The sequence below is a fragment of the Arachis ipaensis genome, chromosome B1, assembly GCF_059453495.1.
Source record: "Arachis ipaensis isolate K30076 ecotype BB chromosome B1, ASM5945349v1, whole genome shotgun sequence".
Lineage (NCBI taxonomy): Eukaryota > Viridiplantae > Streptophyta > Magnoliopsida > Fabales > Fabaceae > Arachis > Arachis ipaensis.
In genome coordinates this window covers 85875287-85891532 of record NC_142436.1, presented here as the reverse complement: position 1 = coordinate 85891532, position 16246 = coordinate 85875287, and the positions used below count along the sequence as shown (strand labels likewise).

Here is a 16246-nt window from a genome sequence, read left to right as displayed (position 1 = left end):
ATTTTTAAGAATGAATTTTAGAGTTTCAGATGATGCTTTTATCATCACAAGAGCTAGTTGATTCCCATCGATTTGGCTGTTGTATGTAATGTCCTGCTGAAGCTTGGCTAGCCATGTCTAATCTTTTTAGACTGAAGCTTTAGACTAACATTGCATGATTCCTGGAATTATCATTAAAAATTTTGAATTTCTTATTTTTCTTTTTCCAAACAATTTTCGAAAAATACAAAAAAAAATTAATAAAACCATAAAAACCAAAAAGAATTTTGTGTTTCTTGTTTGAGTCTAGTGCCAAATTTAAATTTTGGTGTCAATTGCATCTTTTGAATTCTCTTTTATTTTTCGAAAAACACATGCATTGAGTTCTTGCATTTTTGAATTATTAGTGTCTATAGAATAAAAATTTTTAAGTTTGGTGTCTTGCATGTTTTTCTTTTCTTAAAAATTTTCAAAAATATGTTCTTGATGTTCATCATGATCTTCAAAGCGTTTTTGGTGTTCATCTTGACATTCAAAGTGTTCTTGCATGTATTATTAGTTTTGATCTTAAATTTTTATGTTTTGCATCATTTAGTTGTTTTTCTCTCTCCTCATTAAAAATTCAAAAATAAAAAAATATCTTTCCCTTATTTTACTCATAATTTTCGAAAGTTTGATTTGATTTAGTCATAAAGTTTTAAAATTTAGTTGTTTCTTAATAGTCAAGTCAAAATTTTTAATTTAAAAATCCTATCTTTTCAAAACTTTTTCAAATATCAAATCTTTTTCAATTTCCTTCTTAATATTTTCAAAAATTTTAAAATTTGATTTTCAAAATCTTTTACTTATTTTTATTTCATAATTTTCGAAATTAATGCTAGCAATTAATGTTTAGATTCAAAAAAATTTTCAAGTTGTTACTTGCCTATTAAGAAGGATCAATCTTTAACTTCTAAAATCATATCTTTTAGTTTCTTATTAGTCAAGTAATCAACTTTAATTTCAAAAATCAAATCTTTTTAATTTTCTTTTCAAATCCTTTTGAAAACAAATTTCAATCATATCTTTTTCAAAACTTAATTTCAAATTCTTTTATAACTTCTTATCTTTTCAAAATTGATTTTCAAATCTTTTTCAATTAACTACTTGACTTTTTGTTTGATTTTAAAAGTTTACTATTTCAATCATATCTTTTTTAAAACCACCTAACTACTTTTCTCTCTCTAATTTTCGAAAATCACTAACTTTTTCAAAAATCTCTTTTTATTTAATTAATTCATTCAGTTTTTAAATTTTATTTTATCTCTTCTCTTAAATTTCAAATACTAACTAATAATTAAAATAAAAACAAAAATATTTTCCTTTTATTTTAATTTAAATTTTGAATTCTCTCCCTCTCATCTCTTTCTATTTATTTATTTATCTACTAACACCTCTCTTCTTTTTAAAAATTTGAACCCTCTCCCTCTCTCTGTGTTCGAATTCTTCATCTTCTCCCTTCTTCATTCTACTCTTCTATTCTTCCACTCCCATAAAGGAATCTCTATACTATGACATACAGGATTCCTAATCTTTTCTGTTCTCTTCTTTTTCATATGAGCAGGATCAAGGATAAGAACATTCTTGTTGAAGCTGACCTGGAACCTGAAAGGACTCTAAAGAGGAAGCTACGAGAAGCTAAAGCACAACACTCTGGAGAGGATCTGACAGAATTTTTCGAAAAAGAAGAAGAGATGGCCGAACCCAACAACAATGGTGGAGATGCAAGGAAGATGCTTGGTGACTTTATTGTACCCTCTTCTGACTTCTGTGGAATGAGCATCTCAATTCCTGCAATTAGAGCAAACAACTTTGAGCTTAAGCCTCAATTAGTTTTTCTAATGCAGCAGAATTGCAAGTTTCATGGACTTCTATTGGAAGATCCTCATCAATTCTTAGCTGAATTCTTGCAAATCTGTGACACTGTTAAGACCAATGGGGTTAATTCTGAGGTCTACAGACTTATTCTTTTTCCCTTTGCTGTAAGAGACAGAGCTAGGACATGGTTGGACTCACAACCTAAAGATAGCTTGAACTCTTGGGAAAAATTGGTCAATGCCTTCTTGGCCAAATTCTTTCCACCTCAAAAGTTGAGCAAACTTAGAATGGAAGTCCAAACCTTTAGACAGAAGGAAGGTGAATCCCTCTATGAAGCTTGGGAAAGATACAAGCAATTGATCAGAAAGTGTCCTTTTGACATGTTTTCAGAATGGAGCATCATATGTATATTCTATGATGGTCTGTCTGAATTGTCCAAGATGTCATTGGATCACTCTGCTGGAAGATCTCTTCATCTGAAGAAGACGACTGCAGAAGCCCAGGAACTCATTGAAATGGTTACAAATAACCAGTTCATGTACACTTTTGAAAGGAATCTTGTGAATAATGGGACAATTCAAAAGAAATGAGTTCTTGAGATTGATACTCTGAATGCCATATTGGCTCAGAATAAAATATTGACTCAGCAAGTCAATATGATTTCTCAGAGTCTGTCTGGAATGCAAGTTGCAATAGGCAGTACTAAGGAAGCTTCCTCTGAAGAAGAAGTCTATGACCCTGAGAATCCTGTAATGGAAGAGGTGAATTATATGGGAGAATCCTATGGAAACACGTCTAATTCTTCATGGAGGAATCATCCAAATTTCTTATGAAAGGATCAACAAAAGCCTAATCAAGGCTTTAATAATAATAATAATGGTGGAAGAAACAGGTTTAGCAATAGCAAACCTTTTCCATCATCTTCTCAGCAACAGACAGAGAATTCTAAGCAGAGCCACTCTGACTTAGCAACTATAGTCTCCGATCTATCTAAAACCACTCTTAGTTTCATGACTGAAACAAGGTCCTCCATTAGAAATTTGGAGGCACAAGTGGGTCAGCTGAGTAAGAAAATTACTGAACTCCCTCCTAGTACTCTCCCAAGCAATACAGAAGAGAATCCAAAAAGAGAGTGCAAGGCCATAAATATAACCAACATGGCTGAATGCATGGAGGAGGGAAAGGCAATAATTTCCAGTGAGAGAGAACTCAATGGACGTCCACTGGCCTCCAAGGAGTTCCCTAATGAGGAACCAAAGGAATCTGAGGCCCATATAGAGACCATAGAGATTCCACTGAACTTACTGTTGCTATTCATGAGCTCTGATGAGTATTCTTCCTCCGAAGAGGATGAAGATATTGCTGAAGAGCAAGTTGCTCAATATCTGGAAGCAATCATGAAGCTGAATGCCAAGTTATTTGGTAATGAGACTTGGGAGGATGAACCTCCATTGCTCATCAATGAACTAAGTGATCTGGTTCAACTGAAATTACCTCAGAAGAAACAGGATCCTGGAAAGTTCTTAATACCTTGTACCATATGCACCATGACCTTTAAGAAGGCTTTGTGTGACCTTGGGTCAAGTATAAACCTCATGCCCCTCTCTGTAATGGAGAAACTATGGATCTTTGAGGTGCAAGCTGCAAGAATCTCACTAAAGATGGCAGACAATTCAAGAAAACAAGCTTATGGACTTGTAGAGGATGTCTTAATGAAGGTTGAAGGCCTTTATATCCCTGTTGATTTCATAATCCTAGACACAGGGAAGGATGAGGATGAATCCATCATCCTTGGAAGACTCTTCCTAACCACAGCAAGAGCTATGATTGATGTGGACAGAGGAGAGCTAGTCCTTCAATTGAATGAGGATTACCTTGTATTTAAGGCTCAAAGATCTTCTTCTGTAACCATGGAGAGGAAGCATGAAAAGCTTCTCTCAATACAGAGTCAAATAGAGCTCCCACACTCAACTTCTAAGTTTGGTGTTGGGAGGCCACCATTAAGCTCTGAATCTCTGTGAAGCTCTCTAAGAGCTTTACTGTCAAGCTATTGCCATTAAAGAAGCGCTTGTTAGGAGGCAACCCAATGTTATTTAATTATATTTATTTATTTTCCATTATTATTTTATGTTTTTTTTAGGTTGATGATCATGTGAAGTCACAAAAACAACTAAAAAATCAAAAACAGAATGAAAAACAGCATTAAAAATAGCACACACTGGAGGATAGGCTTACTGGCATTTAAACGCCAGTAAGGATAGCAGAATAGGCGTTTAACGCCCAGCCTGGCAGCATTCTGGGCGTTAAATGCCAGAATGGGCAGCACTCTGGGTGTTTAACGCCAGAAAGGGCTGTCTGGCACAGGCTGGCATTAAACGCCAGAAATGGGCATCTGGCTGGCGTTTAACGCCAGAAATGGGCAGCAGAGTGGCGTTTAACACCAGAAAAGGTAGCAGAACTGGCGTTTAACGCCAGGAAAGGCAGCAGAGCTGGTGTTAAACGCCAGAATTGGCACAGAATGGGCGTTTGAACGCCAGAATGGTGCAGGGACTTGAATTCCTTGACACCTCAGGATCTGTGGACCCATAGGATCCCCACCTACCCCACTTCTTCTTCTCTCTTCTTCAAACCTTTCCATAACACTCTTCCCCAAACACCATTGACCAATCACCTCAATACCTCTTCCCCAAATACCATTCACCTATCAAATCCTACCCTCTTCCCCACAACCTCTTCACCACTCGCATCCATCCATCATTAAACCCCACCTACCTCACCATTCAAATTCAAACCATTCCCCTCCCAAACACAACCCCTTATACACGACTACCCTCTCTCCCTTACCCTATAAATACCCCTCCTCACTACCTCAACTTTCACACATCACAAACACTTCTCTCCCCCTTGGCTGAACCCTCTCCTCACCTCCATCTCCTTCATTTCCTCTTCTTCTACTCTTTTCTTTCTTCTTTTGCTCGAGGACGAGTAAATCTTGTAAGTTTGGTGTGGGAAAAGCTTAAGCTTTTTATTTTTCCATAACCACTAATGGCACCTAAGGCCAGAGAAACCTTTAGAAAGAGGAAAGGGAAGGCAATTGCTTCCACCTCCGAGTCATGGGAGATGGAGAGATTCATCTCAAAGGTCCATCAAGACCACTTCTCTGAAGTTGTGGCCAAGAAAAAGGTGATCCCCGAGGTCCCCTTCGATCTCAAAAAGAGTGAATATCCGGAGATCCGACATGAGATTCAAAGAAGAGGTTGGGAAATCCTCACCAACCCCATTCAACAAGTCAGGATCTTAATGGTTCAAGAGTTCTATGCTAATGCATGGATCACTAAGAACCATGATCAAAGTGTGAACCCAAACCCAAAGAATTGGCTCACAATGGTTCGGGAGAAATACTTGGATTTTAGTCCAGAAAATGTGAGGTTAGCATTCAACTTGCCAATGATGCAAGGAGATCCTCACCATTTCACTAGAAGGGTCAACTTTGATCAAAGGTTGGACTAAGTCCTTAGGGATATTTGTGTGGAAGGCGCTCAATGGAAGAGAGATAAAAGAGGCAAGCCGGTTTAACTAAGAAGGCTTGACCTCAAACCCGTGGCTAGGGGATGGTTGGAGTTCATCCAACGCTCTATCATTCCTACTAGCAACCGGTCTGAAGTTACTATAGACCGGGCTATCATGATCCATAGCATCATGAATGGAGAGGAAGTAGAAGTTTATGAGATCATATCCCTAGAACTTTACAAGGTGGCAGACAAGTCCTCTACTTTGGCAAGGTTAGCCTTCCCTCATCTCATTTGTCACCTATGCAATTCATCCGGAATTGTCATAGAGGAAGACACCCTCATTGATGAGGACAAGCCCATCACTAAGAAAAGGATGGAGCAAACAAGAGAGCCCACTCATGGACCTCAATAAGAGCATGAGGAAATTCCTCATCATGAAATCCCTGAGATGCCTCAAGGGATGCATTTTCCTCCACAAAACTATTGGGAGAAAATCAACACCTCCCTAGGAGAATTGAGTTCCAACATGGGACAACTAAGGGTGGAGCACCAAAAACATTCCATCCTCCTCCATGAAATTAGAGAAGACCAAAGAGCCATGAGAGAGGAGCAACAAAGGCAAGGAAGAGACATTGAGGAGCTAAAGCACTCCATAAGATCTTCAAGAGGAAGAACTAGCTGCCATCACTAAGGTGGACCCGTTCTTTAATTTCCTTGTTCTTATTTTTCTGTTTTTCGTTTTCTATGCCTTATGTTTTATCTATGTTTGTGTCTTTATTACATGATCATTAGTGTCTAGTGTCTATGTCTTAAAGCTATGAATGTCCTATGAATCCATCACCTTTCTTAAATAAAAAATGCTTTTAATTACAGAAGAACAAGAAGTACATGGTTTCGAATTATATCTTGAAATTAGTTTAATTATTTTGATGTGGTGGCAATACCTTTTATTTTCTGAATGAATGCTTGAACAGTGCATATTTTTGAATTTGTTGTTTATGAATGTTAAAATTGTTGGCTCTTGAAAGAATAATGAAAAAGGAGAAATGTTATTTGATAATCTGAAAAATCATATAATTGATTCTTGAAGCAAGAAAAAGCAGTGAAAAGCTTGTAGAAAAAAATGCGAAAAAAATATATGCGAAAAAAAAAGAGAAAGAAAGAAAAAGAAAAAGCAAGCAGAAAAAGCCAATAGCCCTTTAAACCAAAAGGCAAGGGTAAAATAAAAAGGATCCAAGGCTTTGAGCATTAATGGATAGGAGGGCGCACAGGAATAAAATCCTGGCCTAAGCGGCTAAACCAAGCTGTCCCTAACCATGTGCTTGTGGCGTGAAGGTGTCAAGTGAAAAGCTTGAGACTGAGCGATTAATGTCGTGATCCAAAGCAAAAAGAGTGTGCTTAAGAGCTCTAGGCACCTCTAACTGGGGACTCTAGCAAAGCTGAGTCACAATCTAAAAAGGTTCACCCAGTTATGTGTTTGTGGCATTTATGTATCCGGTGGTAATACTGGAAAACAAAATACTTAGGGTCACAGCCAAGACACATAAAGTAGCTGTGTTCAAGAATCAACATACTAAAATAGGAGAATCAATAACACTATCTGAATTCTAAGTTCCTATAGATGCCAATCATTCTGAACTTCAAAGGATAAAGTGAGATGCCAAAACTATTCAGAAGCAAAAAGGCTACAAATCCCACTCATCTAATTGGAACTAAGTTCATTGATAAGTTTGGAATTCATTGTATATTATCTTCTTTTTATCCTATTTTTTTTTCAGTTGCTTGGGGACAAGCAACAATTTAAGTTTGGTGTTGTGATAAGCGGATAATTTATACCCTTTTTGGCATTATTTTTACATAGTTTTTAGTATGATTTAGTTAATTTTTATTAAATTTTTATTAGTTTTTATTCAAAAATTATATTTCTGGACTTTACTATGAGTTTGTGTGTTTTTTTGTGATTTCAGGTATTTTCTGGCTGAAATTGAGGGACCTGAGCAAAAATCTGATTCAGAGGCTGAAAAAGGACTGCAGATGTTGTTGGATTCTGACCTCTATGCACTTGAAGTGGATTTTCTGGAGCTATAGAAGCTTAATTATCACGTTCTCAATTGCGTTGGAAAGTAAACATCCTGCGCTTTCTAGAAATATATAATAGTTCATACTTTGCCTAAGATTTGATGGCCCAAACTGGCGTTCAAAGTCAGCCTAAAACATCTTGGCATAAAACGCCCAAACTGGCACCAAAATTGGAGTTAAACGCCCAAACTGGCACCAAAGCTGGCGTTTAACTCTAGGAACAGCCTAAGTATGAAAAAGCTTCAATGCTCAACCCAAGCACACACCAAGTGGGCCCCGAAAGTGGATTTCTGCACTATCTGCACTTAGTTACTCATTTTCTGTAAACCCTAGTTACTAGTTTAGTATAAAAACTACTTTTAGGGATTTATTTTATATCTTTGGACGTTTAGTCCTTAGACCTTAGTCTTTTAACCATATTATGTTCTCATAGACCATTGTACACATTTGGAGGCTGGCCTCATGGCCATGCCTAGACCTTTCACTTATGTATTTTCAACAGTGGAGTTTCTACACCCCATAGATTAAGGTGTAGAGCTCTGCTGTTCTTCATGAATTAATACAATTACTACTGTTTTCTATTCAATTCACGCCTACTTCTTCTCCAAGATATACTCTCGTACTTAATTCAGTTAAGTCAGAATGAAGGGGTGACCCGTGACAATCACCCAATCTTCGTTACACGCTTAGCCAAAGTCGCGTGCCTGACAACCACAAAGCGATCTACATGATGTTCAATGTAGTCATTGGACGACAGCTGCAGTATATTCTCTTGGGTTTCTAATCTAAGATTAGAACCTTCATGGTATAGGCTAGAATTATTGGCAGCCATTCCTGGGATCCGGAAAGTTTAAACCTTGTTTGTGGTATTCCAAGTAGGATCCAGGATCCGGAAAGTCTAAACCTTGTCTGTGGTATTCTGTGTAGGATCTGGGAAGGGATGACTGTGACGAGCTTCAAACCTGTGAATGTGGGGCACAAGTGACAGTGTGCAAAAGGACAATGGTCCTATTCCGACGCTAGCGGGAACCGACAGATGATTAGTCGTGCGGTGACAGCGCATATGGATTTGTTTTCATCCGAGAGGATCATACAGCTTGCCATGGAAGGAAGTAACGCATGGTTGGAAGAAAGCAGTAGGAAAGCAAAAGTTCAGAAGCAACAAAGCATCTCCAGACCCTTATCTGAAATTCCCACCAATGAATTACATAAGTATCTTTATTTTATTTTCTATTTTATTTATATTTTAATTATCAAAACCAAATAAACATTTGAATCCGCCTGACTGAGATTTACAAGGATGACCATAGCTTACTTCAATCCGACAATCTCCGTGGGAACAACCACCCAATGTACTTGCTGGTTAGTTGTGCGGAGTTGTGAAAAAGAATTGAGATTACGATCGTGCGTACCAAGCTGTTGGCGCAGTTGAGATCACAATTTCGTGCACCAAGTTTTTGGTGCCGTTGCCGGGGATTGTTCAAGTTTGGACAACTGACGGTTCATCTTGTTGCTCAGATTAGGTAATTTTATTTTATTTTTAAAGCTTTTTTTATTTTCGAAAAAAATTTTCAAAAAAAAATTACTCTATGTTCTTCAGAATTTTTAAGAATGAATTCTAGAGTTTCAGATGATGCTTTTTCATGCACACCAAGTGTTTGATAAAATGCTTGGCTTCGTTTTCACTTAGTTTTTCTACACTCTGGGCTTGGAATTGTTGACTTTGGTAATTCTTGAGTTATTGATGTCCATTCTTTCTTGATACATTAGAGTAGTTAGTTGATTTGGTCTTCCTTGACTCTATGTGACCCCTAGTGTTGACATAGGACTTAGGGATTGGAATCAACTATGCCTATTTGACTTATCTTCGATGTAAGGTTGACTAAGTAGGATTAACTCTTCATAATCATCATATGTTTGTGGTCAATGACTAGGATAGGTAGCCTTAGCCTTCAATTACTTGCCAAGAGGTTTCTTGCATTTTAAGTTTCATTTACTTGCATTTAATTGCTTTGACTTTATTATGTTGACTTTTATTTGCTTTGATGTTTAATTTCTTGCATGTTTAATTTTCACACTCTTGGTTGAGAAATTTGATGTTTGGGTGGAATTGAGTTGTGGATGTCCATTCCGCATTGTGTGAGAATGGTTAATTAATCTGGTTTCTATTGACGCTAGTCTTTCACTAAGTAATTAGTGAATTGACTAGGACTTATGGATTGAGATCAATTACACCTTTTGATTAATTCTCAAGGAGGATTGACTAGTTTGTATTGCTTCCACACAATTGCCATGTTTGTAGTCCACAACTAGGATAGGAAGCCTAGATTATCCAATTCTTACCAAGAGTTGCCATTTACATTCCTTGGATGTTCATTTACTTTCTTGCTATTTACATTTCTTGCTCTCTTGCTTTCATTCCCAATTCCCCATGCTCTCCTTCATAGCCAATAAATACTCTCAGTTTATATTTGTTGTGATTTGAATTTAACATTTGATTTGGGAATTAATTGTCGGTTTAGACTATACTTTCAACGATGGAATTTTATATTTTGAAACATTTTCTTTAATAACTTGGAATGCTTGTTTGCAGTCATCAGTCCAACGGAAAGCTTTTTTCTTTTTTAAAGTTTGGAAAAAATATAAAGATTTAGAAGCTGGGCAGGGTAAAAATCTAGAGAGTGTAGTAAGTCTCCCTGTTAATCATTGGACTTCTTTGATGGTTTGTGGGCTTGTCATGTCTAAAACAGCTCGGCATTTTTCTGGATTCGCCTTGATACCTCGGCTTGTGAGCATGAAGCCGAGGAATTCGCCGCTCTGGACGCTAAATACGCACTTCTCGGGATTTAACCGCATGTTGTATTTTCTTAGTTGACCGAAGATTTCTGCGAGGTCGTCAAGGTGATTGTTGCCGATCTTTGTCTTAGCAACTGATGTAACAACCCTGCTTTTCGAGTACATGAGATCTTTTCTAAAAGTACAGATTTCTCCAGAAGATCAGTAAAGGGAACAACTCTGCTATATCATCAAGTATCTCAATCCTCATTATCATTATGTCATCCTTAATCTAGAACCTCCTTTGAGGCAAGCTCGATAATGCAATCGCGAAGAACCTAGTTTTTGAACCGTATCGGTTGGCAGTTTTGATTCTGATTTTCGTAAATAGTCTCTGTTTGACGAACCAGACTCGATTCATGAGAGGAGAGAGATAATAGTATAATATTATCATTATATTAGTATTAGAAAATGCTTGAATGACATTATAGGGTTACCTGGTCTGTTTTTGTTAAAAACAGAAAATCGGTTTAACCGGGTTTACGGTTTACTGGTGCAGCTTAGCACCAGCACTCTCTGATGAATTTAGCAATTCTAAGGCCTCATTATAAATGTTCTATTCTCATAATAAATATGTTACTAGTGTCATTTATGCTAGTAGCTCAGAAAATAATTTTTAGAGATGTTTTTACGAGTGTTCCAGTACACCTAGTTTTAGTAGTTGTACACCAGAGATATTTTAATATTATTTTAATCCACCTCCAAGCCAACCAATCACAACTCACCTTACACCCCCAAGACCTCCAAGGCTGTCTCATTTCATCATTTTGGCCGAAAATAACAAGAGAGAAAAGAGAGAAACTTTCATGAACACTTAATCTTCAAAGCTTGATTTCTTCTGAACTAAAACTCAAATCAAAACTCTGATTTCACCAAAATGATCCTCTCTTCTTCCTCTACATAACCATGTAACTTATCAAGGATGGAAATAAGGTGAGATGACTGTCTCCCTCCCATTTCAATTCGGTTTTCAAGGAAAACCATGCAAAACATGTGTTTTCTTGATGTTCTTCCTTAGAAATCATGCTTAACTTGACTTGAGGGCCAAGAAACGTGAATTTCCAGCAAGTCTAAGGTGAGATATCTCTTCCTAACATACTGAGTGAGATTTGGTCAGTTGAGAGTTTTTGGATTTAAAGTTGTTCTTGATGTGATTTAGGAGGAAAAAGTGCTTAAGGACCACCTGAAAGTTTAACCGAATTAGGAGCTGCAAAACCAGGTAGGGTGTCACGAAATTAATCTTGATTATTTGTGTTTGAGTTGTGTGAATGTTGTATAAATTGTCTGTGCTAAAAATTGGTTGCATATATGATTGATTCTTGGTGAAAATTTGGTGAAATTTTAATGAAATTTGATGAAATTCAAGCTTTAAAGTTCATGTTCTTGGGCAGCTGGAAAAACGAAACCCTAAGCTTAAATTGAGGTTCAATTTGTGTTGAAATCATGTAGAAAAGATGGGGTTTTAGTGGCTGCTAATTTATTATGAACTATAGTAAAAATCGGTTGCTGAAAAGACTGAAAAACGGGTAAAAACAGAGAAAGAATCTGAAGAATTTATGAAGAACACGAAGAACACTTTGAGTGTGGTGAAGAACAATGAAGAACACCTTTTAGATCTTAGAAAGGGCAAGGAAGTAATTATTTTGGTGTTTGAGGGGTTATTTGGTAATTTCTGAAAGTTAGGGTGGTAAAAGTAGAAATATTAAAAGTTACGGGTGGTAAAAAGTGAATTTTAAAGGTTAAAAGTAAAATTAAGTTAATTTTCGAAAATTTAATGATAAAATAATAAAAAATAATAAAATATTAAATAATAATATTTAATTAAAAATAATATTTTAATAAAAATAATAAAATAATACGGAAAAGGCAATTTTCTGTAAAAGCTTTAGAAAGACAACTTTAAGCGTAGAATCCCATAATTACCTCCATAAAACACTTAGGGAGTGGTAAAAATATATTAGTGAGGCAAAGATAAATAAAAGATAAAAATTTGAAGAAAAGATAAAAATCAAAAGAAAAGTCTGTAAAGTTTTAATAACAGAAAAATAGACAGAAATTAGTGAACGAACTAGGGCAACATAGTTAGTCCTTGAGTTGCGACTAGGGTTAGGTATTATATGAAAAGTTAAACTGTTTCAGTATAGACTTAATGAACCTATACTTGGGACAGGCGAACTATTCATACCAAAATTTACATAAACTTTAAATACATACGTTAAGCAGAGAAATCAGAGCAGAGTAGAGAAACACAGAAAACAGAGTAACCAGAGTAAAGTAAAGAGATAAAGAGAAAAAGATTAATACAGATACAGATGAAAAGAGTAATCAGAGAAGAGAAAAGAGATACAGAGAACAGAGTAATTAAAACAGAGTAAAGAGATACAGAGAAAAGAGAAACCAGAACAGAGTAAAGAGATATAAAGAGAAGAGTAATATAATATAAAGAGCTATATTTATATATATATATTAGTTGCTTAATGCAACCCAGAGCTATATATATATATATATATATATATATATATATATATATATATATATATATATATATATATATTAGTTGCTTGATGCAACCCAGAGCTATATTTATATATATATTAGTTGCTTCATGCAACCCAGAGCTTCTGTAGGGAAACTAAGTTACTTACAGCTATTTTCCGCTTCCCCAGAGCAGAGCAGAGTATATATATATTTTCCTGCAGTAAGCAGAGGCTGTCTCAAATGAGCGGCTATTATTATATGCGCATTTATTTAGGAACGGAAAATCGTATTCGGGAAATCGGGATTACTCGTGACCGGATAAACGTCGGGATTGCGGGCAGCCAACCGACACATGAGCTCATGGCCTGCGCTAGGGCTAGACATGCATCATTCTTGTCTGCGCATCATTCTCTGTTGCATTCCTTTCTGTGTGTGATCTACTTCTTTATGTTTGTCTACTCGTATGTTATTTCTGTGTTTTATTTTCTTGTATTCTTTTGTTTGTGTTCTGCTTTTTGTTGTCTCTACTTTCTCTTTCTATCTTTATCTTCTATTTACTGCTTCGCTATACTATGTTACTCGTCTACTAATCGACCCCAAATAAATGAACGTAACTAATAACCCCGACCCTACTAAGAACTCCCCAGTTCTTACCCCTTCTCTCTCCCTTCCCCCTTCAGATGGAAGTAAGAGTACCTTACCATAGTTCGCTAATGACCGTTCGCAAGAAGAGGATTCTGCTCTAGGTAGTCTTCTGAGTCTAGGGTGAATATCGTTCTCAGATTATATGTATATACTGTGAGACCAGCCAACGTCTGCACCCTGTTCGTATGCGCACTTTAACCTAAATCCTATGTACGAGATTCCTATTGTGTGGCTACTTCATGAGGTACCAGAGAGACGTCCTGTGGAAAAGTCTGATCGTGCAGAGGAGTAGCAGATGATGTTCTATCTTTTGATGACGTTCCACCTGACTTGAGTTGTGAAGACTTAGAACGTACTTTCCCTCGCTTTAGTAGTTTAAAGGGACTAGGTGAGTATAGAGTCTAGGCTAGCCTAGGTGTCAGCTTAGGGACCTTTTGAACAGGTGAGGACCTGGGATGTTGTGTATATATATATGTACATAGATATTATTTAGCTATATCTAGGGGTGTTCTAACTAACAGTCTATATGCTAATAAAGGCTGAATCACCGAATGTTGTCAACTACTTGTGACGTATTTTTGTGTGGTTATTTATAACTGCTTTATCTGTTATTACTTGTGAATTGATTATAAATGATTCTGTCTATTAATCCAAACGTTTTCAAAAAAAAATATACACCACGCAAATTAACTACGCGTTTAACAACGAATCAGGCTCATATGATAAATAATAGATAATAATTAGGAAGACAAATTGGTAGCGCTCAATTTCCGGTATGATCTAGACATATTGAAAATTGGGTCGTTACAACTGATAGAGGAGAATTTATGCCAATTCGAAAAACTAGATAAAGTAATTTCATTGTGAGTATAGTCCAAACCGGCAATGGATCCTCTCAATCAAAATTCAATTCAAGATATTGTCACAATTCAAAGCAAATATGTAAACCGAGAGTATTTAAACTCCCGGATCGTTCTCCCTTGGAACTAATGCCAATGAGTGCACACAATTTTGGTTGTGAGAATCAAAAGGGTTTTCAATGATAAGGAAGCAAACAAATAAAGAGATAAAAGAACAAGGCAAAATTGCAACTAATAAAGTAATGAAAGAACAAAAGAACTATGCATGTAATATAAACAAGTAAAACTATAAAATGATTGAAAAATGGTTCAAAACATAAATGAAACCTTGACTTGGGATGAGTTATGGGATCCTTTCCTTGCCATAACCACAACTATGATAATTATCATGAGTTAATCTCGCCTAGTTAACCCCAAACATCGAGGAGTAAGTCAAGCAAGCATAATTGACCTTAATCCATAAGTTCTAACCAACTTACCAAACTAGTTGATAAAAGGCTAGCTTTAATGGAAATAAGAATCAACTAACTTCCCAAGAATTATCACTAAATGTTGGACATTATGGCTCTAGTAATTCATAGACTCATTTTTCCCAAGCCAATGGGTGGAAATTTACCCTATAGCTAGGGTTGACATTTCATCAAACACTTAGTATGCATATTCACAAAACATGGCAAAATTGGTAATAAATTAAGGAAAGCTATGAACCATAAATGCTCAAAGTCAATAAAGGCAACTCAAACAAACATATAAAAGCCATCAAATATCAAATTAAACAACTAGAAATCCAAAATTGCAAAGCAAAGTAAATATTGACAAAGAAAATTAAAGTGTAAGGAAATGTAGAACAAGTAATGTAATAAAAGAGGAATTAAAGAAATACTTACAATGAAATAGCAAAATTCAAGAGCAAAACTTGAAGTATAAAATGCTACAAACCCTAATTAAACCTAACAGAGAATTTCCTAATCTACACTACTCCTATTCCTACTGTGTGTTTTTCCTACTCTAAGATGGCTCCCCTTTGTTATGTGTTGTTGCTCCTTCATATAGCCCTTCATTTCAGCCTCCAAGCCTTCAGAAATGGGCCAAAAGAGCCCCAAAATCGCAAGTCATGTGCATTTTTAATGAAGGCACGTACTGGTACCTATGCAGACGCACAGACGTGTGCGTCTGCACACCTCGCTGAATTTCCACTTGTGCGTACGCACAGAGGGTTGTGCGCACGCACACTTCGCGATGCTCTGGATCCGCTCTGCTTGGGTTCTTGTGCGTACGCACAGGTGGTTGTGCGCACGCACGCATGCTGATTTCCTTCTTATGCGTACGCACGCATCCTTGTGCGCACGCACGCATGGCTAAGCTCTTCTCCTTTGTTTTCTTCATGCTTTCTCCCTTTTTGCATGCTTTCTTCCACTTCTACCAACCCATTCTTGCCTCTAGGATCTGAAATCACTCAACAAGCATATCACGACATCGAATTGAATAAATGTGAGATTAAATTGCTTAATTTAAGCACAAAAATGCATGTTTTCATATTTAGGCTCAATTTAGGGATCAAACACAAAAGTATGCTATTTTGGTGATGAATAAGTATGAGTTTATGTGATGAAATCCATCCAATTATAGCCAAATATATCATCAAATATGGATTCATCAATTCTTCCATACTTAAACAATAGCATGTCCTCATGCTAAACACATAAGGAGAATGATCAAAAGGGAAATAACTTATTGAATGCAACTACCTATGTGCATGCAAGTATGAATATACTATATCTATCTATCTATCTATAATGTCCTATTGATTTGGTGAAAGCAACAATCAAATACCAAGCAAGTATATAGACATATAGGGCTAGGCAAAGAAATAACTCAATGCAATAAAAAATCTAAAGAATTGATTTACTCATAAAAAATGAAGCAACTTGCAAGAATACATGATAAGAGTATGGAAACATAGAGTTGAGTGATCGAACCCTCACTAGGTGTGTATACACT

The 16246-nt window shown here is 36.3% G+C and overlaps 1 non-coding gene across 1 annotated transcript; it reads right to left on the bottom strand.

Moving 5' to 3' along the window:
• Positions 1-2114: 2114 nt before the first annotated feature.
• Positions 2115-2222, bottom strand: LOC148577325 (small nucleolar RNA R71). Its single transcript, XR_015904625.1, has one exon. It is a non-coding gene; the product is annotated as a small nucleolar RNA R71 (small nucleolar RNA).
• Positions 2223-16246: the final 14024 nt, after the last annotated feature.